This window comes from Ovis canadensis, chromosome 5 (assembly GCF_042477335.2).
Source record: "Ovis canadensis isolate MfBH-ARS-UI-01 breed Bighorn chromosome 5, ARS-UI_OviCan_v2, whole genome shotgun sequence".
Taxonomy (NCBI): Eukaryota; Metazoa; Chordata; class Mammalia; order Artiodactyla; family Bovidae; genus Ovis; species Ovis canadensis.
In genome coordinates, this window is record NC_091249.1 from 55,499,644 (window position 1) to 55,521,932 (window position 22,289).

Genomic DNA, 22,289 nt, shown 5'->3' on the forward strand with positions numbered 1-22,289 from the left:
TTTACTATGTGGATCACAACAAACTGTGGAAAATTATTAAAGAGATGGGAATACTAGGCCACTTTACCTGTCTCCTGAGAAACCTGTATACAGGTCAAGAAGCAACAGTTGGAATCTTAAACATGAAACAACTGACTGATTCATAATTGGGAAAGTTGTATGACAAAGCTGTATAATATCACCCTGTTTATTTAACTTATATGTAGAATACATCATGCTAAATGTTGGGTTGGAGGAATCATAAGCTGGAATCAAGACTGCTGGGAGAAATATCAACAAACTTTGATATGCAGAAGATACCACTGTAATGGCAGAAAGTGAAGAGGAACTAAAGAGCCTCTTCATAAGGGTGAAAGAGGAGAGTGGAAAAGCTGGCTTAAAACTCAACATTCAAAAAACTAAGATCATGGCATCCAATCCCATCACTTCATAGCATATAGAAGGAGAAAAATTGGAATCAGTGACAGATTTTATTTCCTTAGGTTCCAAAGTCAGTGCTGAAGAATTGATTCTTTTGAATTGTGCTGGAGAAGACTCCTGAGAGTCCATTGGACTGTAAGGAGATCAAACCAGTCAATCCTGAAGGAAATCAATGCTGAATAGTCATTGGAATGACTGATATTGTAACTGAAGCTCAAATACATTGGCCATCTGATGTGAAGAATTGACTCATTGGAAAAGACCTTGATGCTGGGAAAGATTGAAAGCAAATGGAGAATAGGGGGGCAGAGAATGAGATGGTAGGATAGCATTACCGACTGAATAGATGTGAATTTGAGCAAACTCCAGGAGACAGTGAAGGTCAGAGAAGCCTGGCCTGCTGCAGTCCATGAGGTCACAAAGAGTTGGATATGACATAGCAACTGAGCAACAAAAATAAACCCAAGGAGAACTCTGTGGGGCCTTTCTGAGACAGACAACTCCAGCCCCTTCTTGTGCCATGCCTCATGTTTGTAGAAAAACTTTAGCCTCCTAAACCTTCCCTGAGTTCCAAAGAACAGATTTAATAGAGGAAGTGAGAAAATGCAGAAACAAAGGAAAACAGTCAAGCAAGACAAAATAATAATATTTTGGCCATTAAACCGAACGTCTTTAGTTCTTTTTCTCCGGGACCAAAGATGATATTCTAAGTTATGTCCTTAAGGTACTTTGCAGATACTGAAACCCCCATCTGGTGGAGGAAGTTAACTGCATGCTACCACAAGCACATAGGCTCCAGACCAATCTGAACCATGAGGCTAATGATGTTCATTCCTAATTACCGCACCACCAACCAATCAGAAAAACGTGTATGAAGTGATCATGTACTCTGCAACTCTCTCCCTTACCCTGTCTTTAAAAACCTTTCCCTGAAAGCCATTGATGAGTTCAGGTCTTTTGAGCATTAGCAGTCCATATTCCTTGCTTGGCCTTGCAATAAATATTGTACTTTACCACAACCTGGTATCAATCAATTGGCTATATTGTGAACAAGTGAGAGGACCCTATTTGGTTCCGTAACAATTTGATCTTGATTTTTTTTCTGCTGTTCACTTCCCTGTGAAATTTGTTTTCCTACACATTAGGAGCCATGGTTCAGGATAGCTTTCTAACTTCATGGAGCTATCCCTTCTCTTGCTGCTAAAAAGTGGTTGCTCACTCTCTGACATTTCCTGGTCTATCCCTGTTTTTTCAGAGCACAGTCACTATTGGATTGGGCAAAATCCCTTCTAATTTCATCTGCTGTTCTCAAATTGGCTTGCTAAATTTCCCAATAAATATCTATTGACAATTTTGTTGTTCTCCTGTTTTCAGGTTGTCAGATATCTTCTTGTTTTGCTTTGCTTCCCCCACACAGACTCCAATAGCATGCTGGTGTTGTGACCCTCTATTTTGTCCTCACCCCACTGGGTACTTTGGATTTATATGGATATGTGCAGGCATGTGTGCTAAGTTGCTTCAGTGCTGTCCAATTCTGTGTAATGCTATGGACCATAGACCACCAGGCTCCTCTGTCCACGGGATTCTCCAGGCAAGAACACTGGAGTGGGTTGTCATGCCATGGACCATAGACCACCAGGCTCCTCTGTCCACAGGATTCTCCAGGCAAGAACACTGGAGTGGGTTGTCATGCCCTTCTCCAGGGGATCTTCCCAACCCAGGAATCGAACCCTCATCTCTTAGTTTCCCGAAAAGTGGCAGGCTAGTTCTTTACCACTGCACCACCTGGGAAGCCCTCATAGAGATAGCTTGTCACTTAATATTGTTATAAACACTGTTGATGAGTTTTTGCCATCTAGTTTCTCTGGTTGTTTCTAGGACTGAATACAATAAAAACTCTACCACCAAGACCAACTTTCTAGAATCCTCAGCTAAGGCTTTTACAACCAAAAAACGGGGAGGATTGTAAAAGTATTAGTTAAAAATACAGATGAATTATTTAATCTGCTCTAAGTGCAGAAGGTCTTTCTAAACATAGTACTAACTAAACATTATGGAAACCAAAAACCCAGCATAAGCAAAATAAAAGACAAAACATAAACATGAGTACAATTCATGACAAAAGAGTAGTATTCTTAACATATGCTATCTTATAAATTAATTTTTAAAATTCATAAAAAGCTGTCAATTCATAAAAAGTAAGGTGGACAAGAAACTGCAAAAAAATAGATTAAGATGACAATCATTTTAAGAGTATGGGATTTGTGAAGTTTTAAATAAAATAATTGACATAACTTTCCTGGAGGAAAGTTTGGTAATATATATGTAAAACCCTTAAAAAAATACATTCCCTGCTACCCAGCAATAATGCTTTTAGGAATTTATTCTGAGGAAATAATTACTCAAATGTTGCAAAGATACATAAAGGAGGCTCATGAAAGTATTTTTATTTTTTTATTTTTTTATAAATCTATATAGTTTTATTAAGACAAAAAACTGACAGTGTTGATACGAAGTTTACATTTAAACAAAAGTTTTCACAAAAACCTAACACACGCCTAAAAATTACGGTGGAGTTCTAGATGCAGATCAAGACGATGTCAACAACTGATGGATCTCATGACTCAAGACAGCGTTTTGGATTTTAGTTAATTCTTAGGATTAAAAAACTTGTTTTGTTTTAAAGTGAACCACTTGCCCAGTAAGAAAATTTATCTTCTCCTGAGACCAGGGCTTTTGAAATCATTCAGCTCTTGAACTTGTGCTGTCAGTGACTGCACCCCGCCACCAATGGTTTCAAAGTTCAAAAAACAGAGGCTTGAAGAGTTTTCCACCCGATGAGCACTGGCCCTTGTCTTTCCCTACTTACCTCCTATACCACTCTCTGCCCTTCCCGAAATACTTCACCAGTGGCTTGGATGGAGAAGCTGATATTTGTAACTTCACAACAGGAAAAGAAAGGGTCTTCTTGTCAGTTTCATGAGCAGCACCTCTAAGACAGAATGATCTGCCTGTGTATACACTCCAATAAGACTTTTCCTCCTCAACCAGTTTCCATCTCCCAAATGGAGCTTTGGTAGTTTCTTATTCCTTTGTTGGGAACAGCATTAAGCTCAGGCAGGGGAATAACTTGGCTTCTAAGTTTCAGGCATTCACAGCTTTTAAACAGTTTCTCACAGTCCTCATTTAGGTTGCCAATGACATTTTTTGAAAGGATACAATATTCTGGACACTGAACCCAATCATTATTAGTTGTTCTTTCCTTTGTTTCACCGTTTCCCCAAATTTTAACAAAAATGATCCTAACCCATCTCCCTTCTTTCCCACCCCACCCCACCCACCCCAAATAATACACCAGTAATAGCCAAAAACTACACACATGCTACACTGTAAAAATGCAGAGTTAACACTATCGGGAAGAAGGCTGTGTGGGTTGTGGAGATGCTCTTTGAAGACCTACAGTATCTCTTGCTCTCCCACATCCCATTCTACGTTTTGTCCTTCATAGAAGGCCCTTTGCTTTTTTTTTTCAGCAAAGTTCAGAACGGGTTGCCTTGAAACACTGACCCTCCTTCCCCTCCACCGGGATGGGTGTGCAAACAGCATGGAGCGGCTTTGAAGCCCTGGGCTGCTGTAGGGCACAGAAACTATACTGGCTCTTCAAAGGACATCTTCTCAAGCGACCTTCATGGTGTCAAGACAAGGAGAACTCCTTCTTTCCCCACTTGAAACCCACAGTCAGATGTGACAGGGGCTGGTATTCAAGAAAGTTAATTCTTATCATCTTTTTTGTCATCATCCTCTGAGGGGTAAGAATGCCACGTCAGCCTTTCCTCATAGAAGGATATAACAACCTGCGGGCACTTGACATTGGCTTCCTTGGCAGGGACCAGATCAGCCTCATCAGAGTTCTTCCATTTCATTAGGAACATGAGTTCTCCACTGGAGTCCGTAGCTCCAATAATCCGCTCTGGTTCCAAACCCGGGCAAAGCCTCGTGGCTTTTCTGACTCTTGTTTCTTCTTCTTTGGTTTGCTCTCCCCCACTGATCTTCCGAATAAGAATCAGCTTTGCGCTTGCCTCCCTCTGATTTATCTGTCTCGTATGCTGTTTTCTGTGACTGCAGAAACTCAGCAATGAGGTCAGGGCAATCCAGGTTCTCTTCTGGTTCCCATGTGTTATCCTCATGTGAGAACCCCTTCCACTTTAGGAGATACTCCACTTTGCCCTTTACCCCTCGACGGTCTAGAACTTTTTCCACCACATATTCTTCTTCCTCTTCTTCTAGCACCTCCTCCACTTTCTCCTTGTTTTGTTTTTTCCCCATAGGGCCCACCAGCTTTCTGGTATAAAGGATGACGCTGCTCGGGTCTTGCAGTCGTCAACCCTCCCTACGCTGGTTCAAGCGCCCAGGCTGCCCCGTCCGTCCTCTTCCCAATTTACTATGTTTCGACTCCAGCCCAATCCCCCAGCCGCCCACCCAACCCATGTAGCGTTGTCTTAGTCTACTCAGGCCAAAGGGCGACCCTCCAAAAGTATTGTTTTTATATGAGAAACGTTGAAAAAAATCTAAATGTGATTCATTCACTGAGGGATTTTTAAAACAATCATTGTTAAATGAATAATGGGATAACTCTCAGATACTGCAAATGTTGTTGTGTTTGTTGCTGCAACCCCATGGACTGTACCCCGCTAGACTCCGATATCCGTGGAATTCTCCAGGCAAGAATACTGGAGTGGGTTGCCATTCCCTTCTCCAGGGGATCTTCCCGACCCAGGGATCGAATCTGGGTCTCCCACATTGCAGGCGGATTCTTTACCATCTGAGCCACCAGGGAAGCCCTACAAATGATGATGTAGTGCTAAGCTTATTGACACAGAAAGCAGTCAATGATTTATCGAGTGACAAGCCAAAAGCTTTAAAACAGTCATCATAATGTGGTGAGTAGGATGACTTTCTCAAACCCCAATGTGTAAAAATTTCTTCCATCATAATCAATCACCATTTGTGGAAAGGTTAAACACAATTTTCCATGTCTACTACAGTCTGTTAAAAATGTGTTCAGAAGGATAGTCAGTTCCTGTTTACAGGAGAAAATTTGAAGAGGGCCAGGGCACATTTGGGCTTTCTGGGTGGTCCTAGTGATAAAGAACCCACCTGCTAATGCAGAAGACATAAGAGATGTGGGTTCAATTCCTGTGTTGAAGAGCCCCTGGAGGAGGGCATGGCAGCCCACTCCTGAACCTTGCCTAGGTAATCCCATGGACAGAGGAGCCTGGAGGGCTACAGTCCATAGGGTCACAAAAAGCCGGACACAACTGAAGTAACTTAGCATGCACACATGCACATACTCAGGCCTCTTATACTCACTCTTAGGCATCTGTGATGGGCATAACAATGATCTCCCCCAAATCCACATTCTAATCCCCAGAACGTGTGAATATATTATGTAACATAGAAAAGGAGAATTAAGGTTGCACATAGAGTATATAGAATAAGTTTGCTAATCAATGGACTTTGCAATAGAGAGATTATCCTAGATTATCTAGGTGGACCAAATACAATCAAAGGGTCCCTTAAATGTAGAAGATGGAAGCAGAAGAGCAGCTCAGAATGAAGTGACATGGAAAGGACTTGGCTCAACAATGATCCTGAAGAAGGAAATGGCAATCCACTCCAGTAATCTTGCCTGCGAAATCCCATGGACAGAGGAGCCTCGCCGGCAGAGTCAGACACGACTGAGGGAGGGGCAGAGCTTTTGATGGCAGAGCGAGCACTGTGACTGAGGACTCCCGGCTCCCAGGCCTCTCTCACCAGATAGGAGCATGGAAAACTAGAGTCTAAAATATGCCCGAGAGCTTTCCTGGAGAAGGAAATGGCAGCCCACTCCAGTATTCTTGCCTGGAAAATCCCATGGACGGCGGAGCCTGGTAGGCTACTGTCCATGGGGTCACACAGAGTCGGACACGACTGAGGGACTTCACTTCACTTCACTTCCTGGCGGCTCAGTGGTAAAGGATCGCCCCCTGCCAAAGCAGGGGACGCGAGTTCCACCCCTGGTCTGGGAAGACCACATGTAGCAGAGCAGCTGAGCCCCTGCATCACAGCCACTGGGCCGGGGCTCTCGAGCCCAGGAGCCACAGTACTGAGGTATGTGGGCACCAGAGCCCGTGTTACACAACAAAAGGAGCCACCGCGGTGAGAAGCCCACGCCCCCGCCACTGGAGAGCAGCCCCTGCTCGCCACAGCTAGAGAAAAGCCCACGCAGCAGGAAGACCCTGCACAACCATAAATAAAATCACTTTAAAAAAAAAAAAGATCCTTTGAAGATAGAGGAAGGGGCTATAAGCAGAGGAATGCAGATAGCTTCTAGAAACTGGAAAATCAAGGAAACATACTGCCCCTAGAGTCTCCAAAATGAACACAGTCCTGCCAACATTTTGACTTTAACCTAGCAAGACCTGTGCCAGACTTTTGATTTTCAGAACAGTAAGACCAAAAAATTGTATTGTGTTAAGCCAATAGAGTGTGGATCACAATAAACTGTGGAAAATTCTGAAAGAGATGGGAATAACAGATCACCTGACCTGCCTCTTGAGAAATCTGTATGCAGGTCAGGAAGCAACAGGTAGACCTGGACATGGAACAACAGATTGGTTCCAAATAGGAAAAGGAGTACGTCACGGCTGTATATTGTCACCCTGCCTATTTAACTTATAGGCAGAGTACATCATGAGAAACGCTGGGCTGGAAAGAAGCACGAGCTGGAATCAAGATTGCTGGGAGAAATATCAATAACCTCAGAGATGCAGATGACACCACCCTTATGGCAGAAAGTGAAGAGGAACTAAAAAGCTTCTTGATAAAAGTGAAAGAGGAGAGTGAAAAAGTTGACTTAAAGCTCAACATTCAGAAAATGAAGATCATGGCATCTGGTCCCATCACTTCATGGGAAATAGATGGGGAAACAGTGGAAACAGTGTCAGACGTTATTTTTTGGGGCTCCAAAATCACTGCAGATCGTGACTGCAGTCATAAAATTAAAAGACACTTACTCCTTGGGAGGAAAGTTATGACCAACCTAGATAGCATATTCAAAAGCAGAAATATTACTTTGCCAACAAAGGTCTGTCTAGTCAAGGCTATGGTTTTTCCAGTGGTCATGTGTGGATGTGAGAGTTGGTCTATGAAGAAAGCTGAGTGCCAAAGAATTGATGCTTTTGAACTGTGGTGTTGGAGAAGACTCTTGAGAGTCCCTTGGACTGCAAGGAGATCCAACCAGTCCACCCTAAAGGAGCTCAGTTCTGGGTGTTCACTGGAAGGACTTATGCTGAAGCTGAAACTCCAATACTTTAGCCACCTGATGCGAAGAGTTGACTCACTGGAAAAGACTCTGATGCTGGGAGGGATTGCAGGCAGGAGGAGAAGGGGACGACAGAGGATGAGATGGCTGGATGGCATCATCGACTCGATGGACATGAGTTTGGGTAAACTCTGGGAGTTGGTGACAGACAGGGAGGCCTGGCGTGCTGCGATTCATGGGGTCGCAAAGAGTCGGACACAACTGAGTGACTGAACTGGAGCCAATAGATTTGCATTTAATTTGTTATAGCAGTAATAGAAAATTGCTATTTTACAGATTTACCATCATTTGAATTTTCAAACCTAGTCTCACTTCAGAAACAACACCCCTTTGCATTATTAGACTCAAGACTAATAAAAGGATCCCACCCCATTTCTCACCATCAACAGGGCTTGACAAAGAATCTCATCAGTCCTGTTGATCTCCATCACCACCCCCATCTATCTACATCGATAAGAAGAGAAAAGAGTCAGGGAATGGCTCCCCAATTGCTTCTTTCCTAAATTCTTCATCCAGAGATCTGTCTCACAGTGTGGTATCTGATGTCCCTCAGATTGGTGACTCAGTTTATTTCTTTGTTTTGGCCACACTGCGTTTGTGATCTTAGTTACCTGACCAGGAATTGAACCTGGACATGGACCACAGCAGTGAAAGCACTGAGTCCTAACCATGGACCACCAGGGAACTCCCGGTGACTCAGTTTAAACTGAAACAGAAAGAATCCTATTTTAGTATCCTGCTACACAATCAAATACATAGTAATTGCTAAATAAATACATGCAGCCCTTGAGACCAGCCTATATATTAAATTTGATGTTAGAACAAAATTTCTTGTACAAAGTCCTTGCTGGGTGAACATTTTTCACAAGTTCATCTTGTCAAGTCCCCGTCAAGCTTCTGCTCTTAGCTAGCTTGGAAATTGATCTCTTCGTAGCAAGCTTTCCTATCCTGCATGCATACATCAAAGTATGATGTGTTCCCTTTAATAATCTGTTTTAAGATATTTTGTGCAGACAGTGGTTGCCAAAGGCTTTGCTGAGATTATCTCTGGTTTGCAAAACCTGCCCCACATCCAAACTGGCAAAGTGATGAAGACAGAACTCTCAGCTCCTGCCAGGTTTCTATGGGGGATGCTTACAGTTTATTGGCATAAAGGTAGAAATTAGAGTTGTCAGTGGTATGCATTGTTAATAATAATGCAATAATAAATTCTTGTTAATGATGTTATTAGTATCAATATCATCAGCCTGATACTTAAGTGTATATCCATTAATAGAAATAGTGTTGTCTATATCCATCCTAATGTGATCAACTAAATGAGTTCTATCCTCTGGGACTAATTATTCTTTTGAGCTGAGAAATGAAGGTGATTGTTAATTTGGTACCAAGAGATTCATCACTTTCAGGACTCCTTTAGGGATTGTTTCTGCTCCATCTGAAAGTTTGATCTCTTTGAATTAAAATTATACAGACTCAGGTTTTGAACAAACAGTTCAACTGAAAAGTATCTTCCCAGGTGTTGGGATGGGAAATGGGGGTTGGAGGATCTGGTTTTCATGTGTGGCTCAGGTCCCACAGCACATGTGGCCTGGCCTTCTGGCGACAAAGAATGTTGGTGGGGCCTATGGACTTAGCATAATAAGTCCTCCCTAACCAGTGCCACATGGGTCCTCCCTGGAGTGTTTAATAGGAAACTTTAAAAAAAAAAATAGATGCTTACTTTTCTGTAATAATGCAAACAGTCAACAGGGAACTTGCAGTGAAAGAATCATGCTTTCTCAAAGAGCAGGCTAATCAGAAAAACTCAACAGGGTCAAAACCCTGTGGCTTGCTGGCAGCCAACTCACTCAACGTGGATCATATATATATATATATATATATACACACACATATACATATATGCATATATATGTTTATATGCATACATACATATATGTGTATGTCTGTATACACACATAGACACGTTTGCTATTTATTTAGAAAAACTTTTAAACTTACAGAGAAGTTACAAAAATAGTAAAAAGAGAATCCCTTTTAGTCAGGTTCTCCTAACACTAACCATAGTACAGTTATCAAAAGCAGGGAGTTAACTAAACTACAGGCTTTACTTACATTTCACGAGCTTCTTCACTAATGTCCAAACAGTATCTCATATTGCATTTTTTGGTGTTGTGTCCAATCAAGGATACCGTGATTTTTAAAAAAAATTTTGTATAGCCAATTAACAACATTGTAATTGTTTCTGGTGAACAGCAAATGGACTCAGCCATATATATACGTGTATCCATTCTCCCCCAAACCGTTCTCCCATCCAGGCTGTCCCATAACACTGAGAAGACGTCTATGTGCTATACAGTAAGTCCTGGTTTGTTACAGCAGTGTGCATGTCCATCCCAAACTCCTTAGCTATCCCTTCCTCCTGGCAACCATAAGTTTATTCTTTAAGTCTGTGAATGGCTCTCAGATTGGGTTTTTTGTTTTTTGTTTTTTTTTTTTGGCTTTTTACTCATTGTTAAATGAGGATTTACATTCTGGTCAAGTGTCACAGAAAGGATGTTGCGTCCTTCCCAAAACATTATATTAGGGGATACCTGATGTCAGTCTGTCTTGTTACTGATGATGATGTTAAACTTGATTAGCAAAGACAGGTTCTGAGTTAAGAGGTGGTGGGAGGAACATGTGTTACAAAAAGTGGAATGTTCCAGCCTGGGCAAGTGTCCAGCCATTGCTTTGGGAAGTAAGTCTGTCCACTCACTGCCCACAGGGGAACTCAAACCTAAAGTGAGCATCTATCCCTCAGGCTTGAGTTATGCAAAACCACCATCCCTTCTTCAGGTGTTAAAAAACCGGGCTGGCTTGATGGAAGGCACTGACTTTGGCTTTGTTAATCCTATCCTCTAGGTTACTATTTCTCAAACACTGTTTCTCATGTTTGACCATGATCTATAATAATAGCAACAGTAATAAGAATGATGAAAATAAAATAAATAGTACTTACTGAGCCAGGCATGGTACTAGATGCTTTACATTTAATTTTTATTCAGTCCTTATGATAACCTTGAGGTAGTTACTTTTTTTTTTTTTAAAAAGAAATTGAAACTCAGTGAGATCAAGAAAATTACCCAGAGTCACGAAATCCCTAAGATGCAGGGCCAGGACTCAAGGCCAGGCCTCTGGGCCTTTGACTTTTATCCTTCACCACTTAACCATGCTTCTTCCAACCAGCCAAAGGGCCATAAGAGTAATATACGTCAAGAAAAGACCCAGCCCACTCATGTACACACACCTCCTCACATACTCTCCTATACTTACACAGTCACACACACAGATACTCATACTTACAGTTAACATAACTGAAATAGAAGGTATACAGAATCTGCCTCTACCAGGTGTGATGCCTGAATTTCATCTTGTCTTCCATTTCATTTTTCAAAATGTTGGACATTAATGGTTCTCTGAAGGACGGGGAATCCCTGCCTGCAACCCACTAGCCTGAGAGATGCTCACACTGTACTTTCTTCTAGGTGTCGACCCTGGGGCCAGATATCAGGGAGACCCAGAGGGTAAGGACTATGTGGATTGGCTGTGTCACAGATATTTCTGGGAAACTCTGTAATTATGAGAGTGGAATATGGGGTAAATTTTTTGAGTTTCCTCTTGTAAATTTTGAAGATTTTGATTCAGTAACTTATCATTCTTTTTAAAATATTAATTATATATTTTGGCTGCTCTGCATCTTTGTTGCTGTGTGCAGGCTTTCTCTAGTTGCAAGGTCAGCATTTGCAGCGCATGGGCTTAATTGCCTCAAGGCATGTGGAATCTTCCTAGACCCGTGTGCCCTGCATTGGCAGGTGGATTCTTAACCACTGGTCCACCAGGGAGGCCCCATGATTCCTTTTGCTTAATAAGAATTATGTGCTTTGATGGAAAGTCACAAGAAAATCGTCAAAGATACTTTTAAAATATGTTTTGAAGAAAAGTCCAACCCCTTGTAGTCAAAGGCTTTACAGCTGATTTCTTCTTTTCTAGGAAATGACCAATGAAATGAAAGTTTCTAAGCCCTTTATGAGGTCTAGGCATTAAAGACTAAAGAGGTCTGGAGCTTCCAAACCTTCCACATTCCAAAGAAGGCTTTGCCTGGCTCTTGGGAGGTAACTTATAAGAACTTGGAATAACTTGTCTGATAAGAGAGTCTTTGTTTGCCTGGGGCTTGGGCCACCTCATATAGTCTACAACAATAACTTGAGTTATATTGGGTACCTTGGGCCATGCAGTGTCAACTTGACCTCTGCAAGGGCTGGAGACTAAGGTCAACCATAAAAACTTCCATAAAACTCTGAACATCAAGGCTCAGGTGAGATTTTCTGGATGATAGTATTTTGTGTTGTCATCACTGGAGAACTAAGCACTGTTTGTATGACTCCACCAGGAGAGAACACCTGGAAGCCTGCTCCTGGTCTTTTCAGGGTCCTGTATGTTTTGGGGGGAACCTGGACCCTGTTACTTATTTTACTCTGTATCCTTCCACTGTAATAAACCATAGCAATTAATATAAAAGATTTTCTCAGTTCTGTGAATCCTTCTATTGAAGCTGAGAATTGTCTCGGGGATCCCCAACAACATGCTGTTAATTGGGAATTCAAACAGAAAGAAGCCAGAGGGGTGCGACTGTGGCTGCTATCTAGTTTTGCTCTGACTTCATGGAGACCAGTCCCAATCCTGCAGTGTTAGTGCTTTTTGGTATGAGTGGCCCCCATACATGCAGAGGCCATATTGCCAGCCCAACTGAACACACACTTGGGTATAAAATATAAGGGGGAGGATGTGAGCAGCGAGGGGTCTGCTGCTCAAGGCAGCAAATCTGTGACAAGACTGCCTTTGAGGATGCTGTGACTGATGGACTCTGACCCTGAGAAAGCTGCTGAAGGAGAAGCAGCAACATAGGTATGAGGGTGGAGAAAGACTCCTGTCTGTCTTTGGTGGACCAGGAAAAACAAAGTCAACCCTTGCTTTATTCAGAACCCTGTTAATCAGTTCCCTCATTTAATTGGAAATGTGACTTTCTGATATTGAAGTTCACTCAGCTCAGCCTCCCTGATTGGGAGGACAGGTGGCCTGGAAGAAGCTCCACTTATACCCTGCAATCCAATCCACTTACCCGCATGGTTTGTGCTTTCCTTGAGGCTGGAAGCTTTCAATACCATTTATATTCTGCCTACCCCAGTCTATCTGTCTAGCCAGCAGATCTACATGAGTCTACTGGGATATCTAATAAGCACCTCACATAGGTCAAACTGATCTGCTAATTTCTGTCCATCCCAGCCCAAACTTGCTATCTTCCCGGTTTAAATAAAAATATCCCCACACTTCCAGCTGCTCGAGACAAAATGCAGGGGGTCGTTCTGGACACCTCTCACACTCACATCAGCAGATTCCATCAGCTCTACTTTCTACTTCTCAGTACTTCCCCTGCTCCCATCCTGATACCAACAACCATCTTCTGTCTGGATTTCTCTGTAGCCTCCCAGCTTCTCTCCTTGCATCTGCTGGCCCCTACTCGTCTATTGTCAACATGGCAGTTAGAGACCACGTCTCCTTCAAGTGTTTAAATGAAGGAAAGGGCATTATACATGGATTATCGGACTCTGTATTTAATTTGGATAAATAATACTTTTTAAATATGAGGACATATTTTTTTTAAATACATGAATTCTTTGTATTCAAAACTCTTTTCATGTGCTGTATCTATATAGAAGATGTGAAAAAAAGTGACGTATTCCTCTGTATGCCAAGTTTCCGTGTCTTTCCCCCCAATTAATATTTCTATTAATGCTATGTGTGTTTAATTTTGTATAGTATATACTATATGTTGTCATACATAAGTATCATGGAGTTAATACTATATAATATAAATATATTACCATAAGCATGTACATTGTATTCTTGGTGTTACGTAATACATATTATGTTTAATTGTGCACGTGTTTATCATCTCCATGGATATTCTTTACCAATAGTAACTTTAAATTTTACATAGGACATTAACTCCTTAATCATACAGAGTGCATTCAATCAGTTCAATTCTCATCAGCATGTATATCACAGTCAGTATCATTCGTTAACAAGCAAGTTTGGGGAAACAGCAGCCTCTTGGTTAATGCTACTTTCGTGGCCCTGGGCCTGTTAATAGAAAGAGATTCTAGTTTGACTCTATACTTGGCATCTGATTCTTTTTTCAGAGCCATCTTGCCTAAAAACTTCATGCATTCCCCTAAATAAGACACCTTGACGAACAGATGACTAATCTGCTAGTGGTCCCATAGAGCTGTGATGTCATGCATGTGGCATACTTAATGGTTGAGTAGCCTGTGATTCTTCTCATGGCTAATGAAGGCCTTGACACTTAAGCTCAGGTAGCTGAGCTATAACTGAATGTTATTTATCAACATCATCAACTGTAAAGTGTCATTTAGTTCACGTTTGGCAGACATGATAATTTTAATATGTAAAAATGTATCGCACACATACACATGTAGATGTATATGCATACACGTGAAATAAAGTCAGTGATCACTTAAATCAAGATAGAAGTTTAATTCCTCACGTTCCTTTTCCTCCTTAAATATGTCTTATGGCATTTTTACAAACACCCTAAAAAAATCATCAACCCCCTGAAGCTCATTTATAAATGAGCTACAACAGATTTATTTGAAATTTGCTTATAAGATAATAAATTTAAAACTTTTTTTTCCAAATTTTTTTCTTTAAAACATCCTATTTCTCAATTAAAGACAATTTCAAAATTTACATTTTAGAAAGAATTCTGGTTTAAAGGGCTGATTTTTCTAATTCTATCATGTAGGTTTTTTCCTCCTTTTCATCCCCAATTTTTTTACATCATTCTTCATTTGTTAATGTGGTGTATCACATTGATTGATTTGCATATATACTCTTTGCACCCCTGGTGTAAACCTCATTCGATTGTAGTGTATGATCCTTTTAATGTATTATTGTATTCTATCTGCTAGTTTTCCATCAAGGATTTTTGCATTTATGTTCTTAACTGATACTGAACTGTAATTTTCTTTTTTGTGTAATATTATGTCTGGTTTTGACATCAGAGTGACGATGGCCTCATAGAATGAGTTTGAGGATATTCCTCCCTCTGCAATTTTTGGAAGAGTTTGAGAAGGATAAGTGTTAACTCTTACCTAAATGCTTGATAGAATTCACCTGTCACATCCAGCCCTGGGCTTTTGTTTGTTGGAAGATTTTTTATTACAGTTTCAATTTCAGTGCTTGTGAATGGTCTGTTCATATTTTCTGTTGCTTCCTGGTTCAGACTTGGAAGGTTGTACTGTTCTAAACATTTGTCCATTTCTTTGAGGTTGTCCATTTTGTTGGCATATAGTTGCTTGTAGTAGTCTCTTATGATCCTTTGTATTTCTGTGGTGTCAATCGTAATTTCTCCTTTCTTCACTTCTAATTTTATTGATTTGCGCCTTCTCACTTTTTTCTGAATGAGTCAGGCTAGTGTGGCACTAGTGGTAAAGAACCCATCTAGCAATGCAGGAGGTGTAAGAGATGTGGATTCCCTCCCCAGGTTGGGAAGATCCCCTGGAGAAGGGCATGGCAGCTCATTCCAGGGTTCTTGCCTGGAGAGTCCCGGGGACAAAAGAGCCTGACAGGCTACAGTCCATAGGGTAGCAAAGAGTCAGACACAACTGAAGTGATTTAACACAATGGTTAATCTATTTTGTTTATCTTCTCAAAGAAGCAGCTTGTAGTTTTATCGCTCTTTGCTATTGTTTTTTTCATTTCTCCTGCATTTATTTCTGCTCTGATATTTATAATTTCTTTTCTTCTACTAACTTTGAGGATTTGGGGCGGGGGGCGGGGAGGGGGCGGAGGGGGTTGTTGTTCTTTCTCTAATTGCTTTAGGTGTAAGGCTAGGCTGTTTGAGACTTTTTCATGTTTCTTGAGGTAGGATTGTATTGCCATTAACTTCCCTCTTAGCACTGCTTTTCTGCATCTCGTAGGTTTGGGGTTGGGTTTTCACTGTCTTTTGTTTCTAGGTATTTTTTATTTTCTCTTTGATTTCTTAAGTGACCTCTTTGTTATTTAGTGGCATATTGTTTAGTCTCCAATTCAAATTTTAAATATTGTTAATGTGCTTAATTCCAAGCAAGGCCCTGAAAATGTCTACATGGGCTCTTCAAACATCTGTAATTAATTTTTGACAAAGTTACATGTGCTAGCGTTCACATGTAACATTATCAAAATGCTCCCTAGGTGACAAATGCTCTCTGGATGCGAACGCTCTCAGAATTCTCTCTACATTATAAAAAGCTGAAAGGAGCAAGCACTGAGCACGCTATGTAGCGTTTTCGTAGCTCATTACTCCTTGCTCAATTCACTTTCATGGGACACAGCAATAATAAAAATTCTGCAATAAATGAAAGTTTGACTGAGTTATACTCAGAAGCATATATAAGGATTGATAAATTTCATACCAGTCGCTGTGAGCATATGCTAACTCAACAAAATTCGGCACCAAGTGTATTAAAGAGAAATAAGAAATAAAGTTAAACTTTAACCAAAGCCATCAAAAAAGCTCTAGCTAAAATAAAAATAATCTACAAAAGTGATTTTAACATTTTAAAATACATGAAAACCAAGATTCCACCATGCTGAGCCCTAAACCTAGACAACTAACAGAACACATTTTTTGTTTGTTTTGCCAAAGTACTATGAGCAACAGCTTAAAGCACAAAAGTGAGATGATGGATGTCCTTATAAAAAGACAGAAAAGCAGAAGGCACACGTAGACACATGTTGAAGAGGCAGAGATTGAACTGATGCAGCCACAAGACAAAAAACACCAAGGACATTCATCATTGGATTTAAGGCCCACCATAATCCATGATGATTTCACTTCACCTTTATCATATCTGCAAAGACTCTTATCCCAAATAAGGTCATATTCTGAGGTTCTGGGTGGATACAGCTTTTGAGGGAGCATCAATCAATATACTACAGTGCTGGTTAAGACCTCCAATACCGCTAGCAAAGAAATGTTTATTTTAAAAAATTCGTTCAGTGTACTCTGAGAAGGCAGCTGAGTGTCAAAAGTAATAAAAGGGAACTGTGTTAGAGTCGGGAGGCCAGAATGGGACGCTTCACACATATACCACTCCATGTCAATACAAATCTCAATAGGAAGACACCTGCTTTGCATCTCTGGCTGGAAATGACCCTACTTTACCCACTGCCAGCATGAGAAAGAAAGATGTTTTTCTCCTTGTTTGGCAACAGCAAAACCAACGTGACATTGTCACAACTCAGCCAATGAAAAGTCACTCTACTTCAGTGGACTTATTGTAACAGCCCATCCCAACATCTTTTTTTCTATAAAAGGTTTATTCTCGTTTTATAGAACTTGCATATGGTTCTCCATAATTGCAGTTCTTTGCTGCCCCCCGATAAACTCATTTTTGCTGGTAAAATACTTGCTTGTTTTATTGTTTTAAGGTAACATCAGTCAAGGAGAGAGCACCTGAGTTACTAGGTGGGCTCACTTTGAGGACCCTGGCACTATCCCATCATTCCCCTCTTTCTTCTCTTTTCCACCTCAGTCCATCTTTTCACGGTTATTTTCTTCTCAATTTTGATCTATGCTTATTCCTCCCTGTATCTTAGACCCCCTCTCCCCCAGATCTCTATGATCCTAATATCCCACAAGAGGGATCTGATATTTCTAGTGGTTTGTATGCAGGTTTATTCTGGAAGAGTGTTGCCCTCTTGTTCTCAGAGTCCTCCATCCTCTATTTGAGGTGATTTGTGAATGAAGAGCCACAGTAGCCAGCACATGTACTGCTGTGTGAATAGTGAAATCCTTTCGCATACCCTTTCTGTTATCTGATGAGGAAGGAACTGGGGATCTAGAATGGAGGGGTATGGTACTGTGTAATTCTTCCCAGGCTAAACTCTATGAATCAGCCAGGGATTGTGAATATTTTCATTATTTATATGAGCAAGATAAATTCTGAGTGTAACAAACCAGTCATCCAGGCAAATCTCAGATTTTTACTGAGCATTTATGCAGGAGAATATGACTTAGCTCAGGATCCTAACCATCAATTAAGACAGAGGTGGGTATGAGTTGAGTAAGTATTTCTCCATCTAGAAAAGAAAGCCAGTCAGTCACCTCCACTAACTTGTGAAGCAAGGTCCCAAAAGAATGAGGATTATGCTGTTGTTGTTGTTCAGTCACTCAGTCATATCTGATTTTTGCAACCCCATGGACTGCAGTACGCCACGCTTCCCTGTCCTTCACTATCTTACAGAGTTTGCTCAAACTCAAGTCCATTGAGTCAGTGATACCATCCAGTCATTTCATCTTCTGTCTCCCCCTTCTCTTCCTGGTCTCAATCTTTCCCAGCATCAGGGTCTTTTCCAATTAGTTGGTTCTTCCCATCAGGTAGCCAAATTGTCAGAGCTTCAACTTCATCATCAGTCTTTCCAATGAATACTCAGAGTTGATTTCCTTTAGGATTGACTGGTTTGATCTCCTTGCTGTCCAAGGGACTCTCAAGAGTCTTCTCCAGCACCACAGTTCAAAAGCATTAATTCTTTGGCACTCAGCCTTCTTTATGGGCCAAACCTCAATGTGTACACGACTACTGGAAAAGCATAGCTTTGAGTATGCAGACCTTTGTCAGCAAAGTGATGTCTTTGGTTTTTAATACGTGTCTAGGTTTGTCGTGTCTCTTCTTCCAAGGAGCAAGCGTCTTTTAATTTCATGGCTGCAGTCACTGTTCGCAGTGATTTTGGAGCCCATGAAAATTAAGTCTGTCACTGTTTTTATTTTTTTCCCCACCTATTTGCCATGAAGTGATGGGACTAGATGCCATGATCTTATTTTTTTGAATGCTGAGGATTATGTATCTAACACCAGACTCCTCCTCTCCCACCAAAATTGCTCCTTCTGCCATCTTGCCCTTTTCAGTCAATGACAACCCTATTCTTCCACCTGTGAAGGCCCCAAACCTTGAGTGTTCCCTGACTCCTTACTCTCATGATCTACATCCCATCTATAAGCAAATCTTAACTCTACTTGGAAAATACTTTCCGAATGCTCCATTTCTCTCTGGCTCCACCATTCGCACCTTCTAAGTCACTATCATCTCTGGTCTGAACCACTGCAGTAGACTCCTGGCTGGTTCTTTGCTCTTGCTTCACCTCAGAGGACGTTTATAAAAGCTTCATCAGACTGCATTCTTCCTCCACTAGAACCCTAAATGCATGCAGAGGCTGGCCACATATCTGGCATATAACTTATCATCTCTCCAACTTCACTGTTTTGATTCCCCTTCTTTACTCAGCTGCAGCTATTCCATTCCTCCAAAGTGTTGGGGTACATCCCACCTCAGGGTCTTTGAACATGCTATTCTCCCCATCTCAAGTATTTCCCTGCTTGAATTCTGAGTGGCTTATTCTTCACATCTTTTGGCTTTTCCCTCAAATATAATTTTTTTCAGGGATATTTTCCATGACCGCAATATTAAAACAGGATACAACATCCCCCTTTTCTGATTTTATTTTCTCCATAGAACTTTCCACTTATAATAAATATCACATATTTTACCAGTTTGTTTATTATCTGTTTCTCTCACTAGAATGTAAGCAGTGTCTGTCACAGAATGGGCATTCAGTAGCTGTGTTGCCAAAATCTTGGCTCCCTGTCTGCCAATGCCAAATAGAAATACAGAGACAGAGTTTGGGGTAAACAGAAAAGAGTAGCTTTATTATTTTTGCCAAGGAAAAGGGAAACACAGCTGGCTGGCTCCTCAAGAGCTGTGCCCCCCTTGCTCAGGAATAGGGAGAGGTTTTATATCCTCTTAAAGGTCTTGCATTTTTTTTTTTCTTCTGTAGTCTCAAAATGGCCACAGCTGCCATCAGGCAACTCAGCAACTGGGTCTAGTGACCCTGCAGTTATTGGCCCATGACCTTCTTTTTGAAATGCAGAATGCTACAAGAGTGTAGGGGGCAAAGAATGCCAGGTGCAGAGTATAATCTATATATCAGTCAGAGAGTGATTAGCTTTGTAAAGGACAATTCAGCTACAAGTGTTTGCTAGTAGCAACAGCCAAAGAACAACAAAGATTGTTTAACTCCTGCAGGCCTGTTTGACTGGTATGTGCCAAAGGCCATTCACTCATTTCTGTTTTTACTGCAACAGATCTTGCCTAATGTGTGAATGAATGAGATGTAGGCATGGGGAACAAAGGAAGATAGGAAACACTGCACTTATGTTACCTAAAATAGCACCCCACCCTCCCAGAACTCATCTACCCACTTAACTTACTTCCTTTTTCTTCACAGCACCTATCACCTTTGACACTGTTTCTTGAGTGCCTCTTGTATTAAAAAGAGACTCCAATGAGAATAAGAACTTTTCTGTTCTCTGCTATATCTTGTTTGCAGGCCATCAATACAGATTTGTGGAATAAACAATGACAAACTTGAGTGTGCCCTTGGCTCCAGAATCTCACAAATGAGGATGATGACTTATTTTCCTGACCTAGGTGGTTTACACTTTACACTAACCAAAATCCTTATGGAGAAATGCCAACTTAGAGAAGCCAATACAGAATCTTTACTACTTGGCCCCCTTCTTGAATATTTAGCATGATTTGGTCCCAGGGATTTTTGTGTTTAGAAAATCCCTTGGAGGTCAAGGCACCTTTTACTGTAAAGTACACTCATATATGCCTTATGGAGCTGAGCCTCAAAGTGTGTGTATAGGGAGGAGATGGGGGTAATCCTAGGTGGAAGGGGGACTTTGCCCACCACCTCCTTCAGAGCACCTGCAGACAATTTTAGTTGTTGTCAACTAAAAAAAAAAAAAAAAGGCACAATGTGAGAGTTAAGTTTTATTCGAGGCACCTCAGATACCTCTGAGAAACTGCTCCACAGAGGCAAGGGAGAAAGATCAGTATATATGTGATTTTAGTAATGGGGGGAGTACCTGCAATCGAGCACATATTTTCCAAAAACTTTCTACTAGTCTCGTGAAGCTTCTGCTAGTCACAAGAAACAGTCATCACCATGAAGGATTTTGGTGCTTTTCTAGATATGAGATGATATGAGACGTGGGCTCATAAAATCAGCTCCTGAGAATACTTAACTATCTGAAGAACCTGTCCTGCCAGTTTTTCTCTGAGCACGGAGCGCCTCATTTCTTCTCTCCAGCCTCAACTCCTTCAGGGAGTGTTGAAGGTCAGCAGCTGCAGCCGCACATGACTTAATCCTTGTAGAAGTAGATGGAAAGCACCCATGGCAAGTACCAGTTTGTAGCTGATGTTATCATAACTAGTGGAACAGGGGGTGTGGTTTGCTACTGGCCCCTAGGGGATACAGCCAAGGGATGCTCAAAAGCCTAACTCAGTGCTGCCAGATTTAGCAAATAAAAATACCTATAGGTAGAATCAGCAAAAAAGGTCTTAATGACCTGGATAACCATGATGGTGTGGTCACTCCCAGAGAACCAGGTATCCTGGAGTGTGAAGTCAAGTGAGCCTTAGGAAGCGTTACTATGAACAAAGCTAATGCAGGCGATAGAATTCCAGCTGAGCTATTTCAAATCCTAAAAGATGATTCTGTTAAAGTGCTTCACTCATTGTTGTTCAGTCGCTAAGTTGTGTCTGATTCCTTGTGCCCCCATGGACTGCAGCACACCAGGCCTCCCTGTCCCTTACCATCTCCCAGAGTGCACTAAGTTCATGTCCATTGAATCACTGATGCCATCCAACCATCTGCTGCCCTCTTCTCCTTTTGCCTTGAGTCTTTCCCAGCATCAGGGTCTTTTCCAGTGAGTTGGCTCTTCACATCAGGTAGCCAAAGTATTGGAGATTCAGCTTTAGCATCAGCCCTTCCAATGAATATTCAGGGCTGATTTCCCTTAGGATTGACTGGTTTGATCTCCTGGAGGAAGGAACAGCAAACCACTCCAGTATTCTTGCCACAAAAACTCCATGGACAGTATAAAAAGGCTGCACTCAATATGCCATCAAATTTGGAAAACTCAGTAGTGGCCACAGGAAAAGATCAGTTTTCATTCCAATCTCAAAGAAGAGCAATGCCAAAGAATGTTCAAACTACTGCACAACTGTGCTCATTTCACATGCTAGGAAGGTAATGCTCAAAATCCTTCAAGCTAGGCTTCAACAGTACTTGAACCAAGAACTTCAAGATGCACAAGCTGGATTTTAAAAAGTCAGAGGAACCAAAAATCAAATTGCCAACATCTGTTGGGTCACAGGAAAAGCAAGAGAATTCCAGAAAAATACCTATTTCTGCTTCACTGACTATGAGAAAGACTTTGACTGTCTGGATTACAACAAACTGGAAAATTCTTAAAGAGATGGAAATACCAGACCACCTTACCTGCCTCCTGAGAAACCTGTATGTTGCTCAAGAAGTAACAGTTAGAACCAGACATGGA

The 22,289-nt window shown here is 41.3% G+C and overlaps 1 pseudogene; it reads right to left on the bottom strand.

The window, feature by feature from the left end:
- Positions 1 to 4,064: 4,064 nt before the first annotated feature.
- Positions 4,065 to 4,826, bottom strand: LOC138441813 (chromobox protein homolog 1 pseudogene; annotated as a pseudogene).
- Positions 4,827 to 22,289: the final 17,463 nt, after the last annotated feature.